Below are 7,697 nucleotides of genomic sequence, written 5' to 3'. Positions count from 1 at the left end.
CTCTAGCTTTTCTTGGGGACATTCTAATTGTTGATTATACATAGCTCTCTTAATAATAATAGCACCACATCCATCATCTTCCCCCTTGCCATGGCTAGACCCAAAGAAATTCCACATCATGTTTACCCCGATCAAGGATTTAAACCTTGAAACAAAGTAGAATGCACGGGCTGATTTGAATTCAGAGGAAGCCCCGTCTGACCACACCTAATGTTCTTTTATATTTGCTTGTAAATGGGGATCATCGTTTTTAGCCATTCCCAATGCAAAAGAAACGCATGCTACACAAATAAGGTGTTGTGCTTGCTATCGTCTGAAATGTAGAAATGGTACATGCGTTTCACTGACCTGGACTCTTGTGAGTCGGCAAGCAAATTGGCATCACTCATAGAAGAATCAAACACATGACTGTATGTTATATGCACTAGAATTGTTATTTGCTTGTTGTGCCACAGTGAGCACTTTGGATCTCATCTTGTTCCTAAAATGAGTAATTTTTTGTAAAATCTATGACAGAGACAATAGTGTCATGTAGAAAATTGGCAAGGCACGTCCTGAGCTAGTTGTGAAATTGTGAAGCACATATTGTGAAATGGATGCAACCACATGATCTATAAGCTCCCTTGGTTGAGTGCTCTTATACGATAGTAGCCATCTCTTCTTCTCGAATCCTTCAACATTGCCCATTTCAAATCTCCTCCACTTTAGAGCAAGGCTTTCTTGCACCCTCATTTCATTTGGATAGACAACATATTGCTTCTTCACACCACAGTGTGTGCATGTACCTCTAATGCATTCAATGGAGTGCCACTGAGAGTTTGCATGCTTTGGACAGAGCTTTGGCTCCCACACAGACCTCAGGCTGCCAAACTTGCTCTCACTTACTACACATGATGAGGATCTAGGTGGCTTGCAAAAACTGAGCATTCATCTGGGAGACATGAGCATTGGATTTGATGGTGTGCAATGTGAAATGCAATGACCCTTGACATGCTTATGAGTCATATAGCAAGGATCTGCAGGGAAAAAGAAGCAATGAAAAATTGTAAATAGTATTGGATTTATTAAAAGATCTTTGCACATGCAAAAATTAAACATTTTCAATTTCTTCCATTCTTGGGTGAATCAAGATACCAATATCACGATCTATCAGTGTTTTAAGACCACTATGCACTAGTCCCACTAGTGTGGATTCCATTTTTTCAATCCGTTTAGGATTTCAACAAACAAAAAAAGTTATGGAGTGTGCCCTCGAATGGGTATGCAAAATTTTAGCACAACATTGGAGGTCCTTAAACCATACTAAATGTTAATTGGATGTGTCCTATGGTTGAGAAGAAGCTCACGTAGTGTACTTTAGAATGATTACTTGGTTGCATGTATGTGCAGAACAAATTTTTGATGTTTTTGCATAAAGTGTTATAACATATGCTATTTAGAACACATGCCTCACATGCCACATCGAAATTGTAACAATTTAATGATCAGATTATAAATTTTACTTATGTGGCTTTTTGGTCTCATATTGAAGATTGGAATGTGTACTACTGCTTGGGTACCAAGTTTGTCAAATTCCATTTAGCAATGCATAAGTTATGGATCGGGCAAGTTACCTATATACAAAAAATGCCCGGAAACTCACCCAAAATGGCCACACTTAAGCATGCATTGACCCCCATATCCCTTATTACATATAGAAGAGCATCAACAGTGGCCCTAGGGCCATTCTTGGTGGGGCCATTTTCAACATGATGTATGTGCCTTGGGGTCATACAAGAATCGTTGTGGGGCCATGCTTTGATGCTCTAGGGCTAATCTTGCATGCTCTTTGAGGTCTTTAAGGCAAAACAATTACCTTATTTGCCATGAAAGAATGGCCCTTGGGCCATTCTTGCACCGGTTGTGCATGAAACGAATGGCCCTGGGGCCATTCTTGCACCTGTTGTGCATGAAAAGAATGGCCCTATGGCCATTCTTGTTTGCCCAATAGCATGCAAGAAGGTTGGGTGGCACCAAGGCTATGCTAGAATGGCACTAGGACCATTTTTGCATGCACAAGAGCATCAAGCCTGGCCCTAGGACTATTGGAGTATGCCCCATGGCCATTCTTGCACCTCTTGTATAAGAAAAGAATGGCCCTATGGCCATTCTTGGCTGCCCAAGCGCATGCAAGAAAGTTGGGTGCCACCAAGGCCATGGCTAGAATGGCCCCATATCCATTCTTGCATGTAGAAGAGCATCAAGAATGGCCCTAGGGCCATTCTTGGATGCCCCATGGCCATTTCTAACATGATCTATGTGTCTTGGGGTCATGCAAGAATGGCCCTAGGGCCAATCTTGCATGCTCTTTGAGGCCTTTAAGGCAAAAAAATGACCTTATTTACCGTGAAAGAATGGCCCTTGGGCCATTCTGGCATCGGGTTGTGCATGAAAAGAATGGCCCTATGGCCATTCTTGTTTTCCCAAGAGCATGCAAGAAGGTTGGTGCCACCAAGGCTATGCTAGAATGGCCCTAGGGCCATTGTTGCATGTATAAGAGTATCAAGATGGGCCCTAGGGCCATTGTAGGATGCCCATGGCCATTCTTGCCCAAGTGCATGCAAGAAAGTTGGGTGCCACCAAGGCCATGCTAGGATATCCCCATATCCATTCTTGAATGTAGAAGAGCATCAAGAATGACCCTAGGGCCATTCTTGGATGCCTCATGGCCATTTCCAACATGACCTATGTGCCTTGGGGTCATGCAAGAATGGGGACATACATACCTTTCTAGCCATTGTAGCCCTTTCAAACATACCCTAGTATTATGAAGAAAATTGAGTGTATTATGTTTTCATCCTTGGAGATTTGCACAATCTACTCTTGACTCTATGATGTTATCATTGATAGGTATGGATGCACGACCTCGAGACAAGGTCTTTATGATGCTAGCAAGTGAATCTGTTGGAGTTGGTTGCATCTCTAGAACAGATCCAGCAAGATGTTTTATCGTGGCTCTATGATCAGTCAAGGGAATGTGTCTGTGTTTGTAGAGAAATCTGTGAAGGATGTAGACCTTTCCCTTCTAACTATGGATGCAAGATATCTAAGAGGTGCAATTTGGACTTCCGTCCATTGGCCTAAAGTTATGTTAATGCCTTTTAGAGATTCTCAAAATTTTGGAGAGCAAATGGAAAATGCAGATGGACAAGTTGGTCCTATGGATCCTCCAATTGTGGATACTATACCACCAGAGACATCTTTAGAGTCTGACATTGAAACTGGAGAGAGTCTTGGAAGAGCAAAAATGTCCTTTTATGGAATGAGAGAAACACCCAGATGATATACAAGGGTTTGATACTGTATGTGCTTCCAGAAAAGTGTCAACTTTGAACAACTTGGTGAGCATTACGTAGGTGTGGCTATTGATAGGGCGTAAGAGGGTACATTAAGTAGAAATGGTTATGAGGTGGATAGCATCAACTTAGTTAAGTGGCCTATCAGGCAAATTACAATGTGTTAGACAATACTCCATTGCAGCGCTATGTAGCCTTTGAAGAGCAGAACACTGTTGAGTACCCAACAGTGGCTCAAGAGGTCCCAACCTCAAAAAAGAGAAGCTATACTTTCATTAAAAGGACCCCAAATGAGAGAGAACTACCAACTTAGAGTTTTTATTTGTTACTGGAATCAGTGCAAAGGGTTGCCTCTATTGATTGTTGTAAAAACAAATGTTGTCAGCTTGCAGATCATGACATGATAATGCACATACACCAAGATTTTTGGGGACAATCTCAAGAAATTCGGAAAACTATGTATATGATGTGCTATCCGTCTCTTGGTTACAAGACTCAAAAATAAAGAAGATTAAATATGAATTTAAAATTAATGGGATGGGTGTCTGTTGTTTTGCCGATCATGGTATGAGGTGCATGGAATCCCGAAGACATCTTTTTACCGCTACAGGGAAAAGTTTGAGGCTAGTGTATGTTAACATGTACATGGAAACACAGGGATAGTTCGAAGAAGCCTTGAGCATACTGGTATGGCTAGAGCACTACTTGAGGACTTCATCAATGTAAACTTAGAGTGAATGCTGAACAAGAGTAGAACTATGCTAGATGGATCAAGGGAGACTCAGTTAAGGATACCCAAAACATACAAGTAGGTTGACATATTAGATGATATCAATACAATGCTTGATCAATTGGGATATGAAAAGAAGTTATCCAAGTCTTCTTTTGGGAGAATATGGAATTAAGAGTACGCCCACGTGGCATTGACAAAGACAAGTGAGTTCTCTAAGTGCAGCTTGTGTAGTTCATTGAAGGCTAGAATGGGACCCAAGCCAAGTCTACAGGAAAGAGAAAAGATCAATGAGGAAATAAAAGTTCACGCTGTCGTGCCACGGCACGTCTATGGTGTGAAACCATGCATGTGAGGCCATTAAATGCAAATCCAGATGCATGGGATTAAGTGTCTGTGTACATACAGGATGTATGGCGTGTGTAAGGTTTTGCTTTGAAATGCGTCTTCAGGTGTTCAGGGTGAATAGTGTTGGTGTTGAGCTTGTTACAGGCCTGTCTGGAGTAAGGTTCACTGCTGGAAGAGTATCAGCTGCTCGATGGCTCTGGCAGTGTGTACGCGTTCCCAAAGAAATGAGCGGGCACTCGTATGCTGCATCTTGAAGAGGTATAGCATGAAGGGCAATTAATAAGAAAGAAGGGCCAAGGTTGCTTGAGATATGGTGTGAAATGAAAATGTGAGTGTGGCCATTCTCTTAGGCCTTAGAAGAGATAAAAACAATAAAAGGTGGCCATAAAAGGCATGGCCACGTGGGGATTTTATGGCCGCCAGCGGGAACACTCGAGAAGCTGGCGAAGGTGGGGAATGCGCAGCTGACGGGTTGGCGCAGCGTGCAGAAGAGGTAAGCAAAGGGGTCGCCTTGTTTGGAAATAAAAGGGGGGGGGCCTCTCAGGTGAATCGAAATCTGCAGCGTGGCTGTGGGGATGCGCAGCTGTTGCAGCGAAGAGGAAGGGTGCAGCTGCAAGACGAAGAGAGAGTGTGGGGGTTCTCAGATGCAGACGTACTGGGGGGATTCTTGGTCGCTGTGAAACCGGGCAGCTGAAGCACAAAGGAGGGGCGCTGCAGCAGGTGTGCAGCCGTCTGAGTGGTGGACGTTCAGTCTATGATGGCCGCTATTGATAATGGGCAGTCATTAGAAGTTGTCTAATGCCTTTTTTGAAGGACAGCATCCTTGATTGTATGTGAACTCCATGATTTTGTCAGCCAGGTCAGCACTGTTTACAGTACAGCTAGTCTATCATAACGTTTCTAATGTTTTTTTTTTGAGTTAATTTTGAGTGCCATGAGGACACAATATGATCAACTGGGCGTCAATTGTGTTGGATGCTAGTCAGTGAAGACAGCAACACTGCTTTTGCTCTTATGTTACAGTTTTTCTTACAGAAAGAACATTGTGTGCTTCATTGTTCGTGGGCAGACTTTAACAGCTTGATGGGCTGAGTGTCAAAGCATAGGAGACATACTAACCAGAAAGCAGTACATGTGATACCAGCTGACAGTTCTCTAGACTCAGATTCTTGAGTCCACTTGTGGATGTTCACTTTCATGTCTATGTTTTTGTTCTTCTCGTGTATGAGTCCCCTGTCTCAGGGTTGTTGAGACATCTTTTTTAGCAAGTGCAAAGATGACTGAGGATTTGGTTTGAACATATGATAAATGGGATGATGGTGATACACGATGAAATTTCTATGATGTTTGCGTGTTGTTTTGGATGATTCTATATTGCATGGTATCAGTTGTGGATGAGCATGTTGTCTTGATTGAAGGCTGTTGGGGCATTTCTTGGGATGAAGGTTTAAGGTACGAGGGATACAGAGCATATTAGTTGGATTGTAAAGGATTTTGAACGTAACTCTCACAGCCAGACACCCAGTGTGTTCCCGGCTAGACCGCACACGTCACGACAGCTTTGGTGAACCCGACGTGAAACCGCTGGGGTGAGAGTACGTAGAGATGGCTAGCAAAATGGTGCATTTATATGCAGAGATGAAAGAGCTTGAAGAGCGGTTCAGGAAGATTGAAGAAGAAAAGCGAATTCAGGAAGCCGTGGAAATTGTGATGCAATTGGTATATGACAGGGTCAATATATTTGATGGTTACGATCCAGAAAGCTATCTAAGGTGTTATGAGACAGAGATGAAGAATCAAGGGGTTCCTGAAAACATGATGATTGCATCTTTTGCATACCTTGTAAGTCCTGATTTAAAAGATGAAGTGCTGGAACTAGCAGAGTATCACTCCAAACGATGGAGTGATTTTGCAGATGCACTTATTTATGCGAGTTCCAGGTATAATGTGAGCTGTGATAGTATTCCAGCAACAATCTGAGCCAATTTAGAAGCGGTTGTCGATGCATGTCTTATGGAAGACAATCAATTGCTATTCAAGGCTGATACAGAGATTGTGGAGGTTGTTTATGCTAAATTGGGATTGCAAAAAGCCATTAGTGAGCAACAAGGCCTTCACAGTGCAAAAAGGGATGCTTTGCTACAGCCTCATAAAGATGCAATGGGTGAACTGTGCAAGTATAATCTGTTTTCTGAGGGTGCAGACATACAGGGTCCTATGATCATACCACATGATGTATGTATGCCTATGCTTGAGGAGACACTTGATTCAGAGAGCTTCAGGACAGGTGTTTCGAAGGGTATTCCTCATGTGTCGTATCATATGTGTGAAGAAGAGCAGGAACCAATGCTTCTTGCTGAAAGCATGATTGCAGAGTTTGAAGATCTAAGACAAGAAGAAGATGCTATCATTACTGCATTCTTATCTGGTTATGATGCTTATAAGCAGGATGATGTACATGAATATGCAGACGGGCCACAAGTATGTGTGATTGATTTAGAGGGGGTGAGTGATATGGGTGATTCCAACAGTGATGTTGCTTCTGAGGCTGGTTGCCAAGGTTCTTTGGATTTGGGTTATTCTGGAATGCTAACAGGGTGTTCCAACAATAAACAGGGTGATGCTATGTCATCAGTGTCAGGGTTACCTTGCAACCACATTTGTGAGCAACAATCTCGAGCTTGGAAGCCTGTTTATGATGATGATTTGGAGAGGGAAATTGAATCTGTCTTTTTGGATCATGCAGGGTTCAATGATATACAGATTCAAGGGTACTTGGGTGAGGGACCCATAGTTCTAAGCCCATCTGCAGACATGTATCAAGAAATACTGGGAGATAACATGCAGGATATGCAAAGTGTGGTCACAGAGCCTCAAGAGGCTGCATATGAGCAACCAAATGGATATAGTTATGGGGGAATGAATGATCATGATAATCAACATGTGGGATTGCAAGATGATAATGGCTTCAATGTGATTGATCCTGGATTGGATGCTATCCTAGATGATGCATTGGATGATTTCATGGTATATAATAGATCCCCATCAGCTTTGGGCTCTTCTATGCTTGATGCTAGTCAACTGTTGGTTGCAAGTGAGGATGTGCAGGTGTTATGTGAGCCAAATGATTGTGATGAGATTGATTCAGATCTGGAGGCTATTCTCGATGATGCCTTGTTGGATTTTGTATGTGTTGATGCTTTCCCGTCTTTGGATGAGAAGAATGAATGTTTATCAGTGGGTGAGTTGGATCCGGGCACAGTAGATTTGGATGGGATGTTACC

The sequence above is a fragment of the Cibotium barometz genome, chromosome 49 (assembly GCF_041138505.1).
Source record: "Cibotium barometz isolate CiBa-2024 chromosome 49, ASM4113850v1, whole genome shotgun sequence".
NCBI lineage: Eukaryota > Viridiplantae > Streptophyta > Polypodiopsida > Cyatheales > Cibotiaceae > Cibotium > Cibotium barometz.
Note: the sequence above shows the minus strand (reverse complement) of the source record.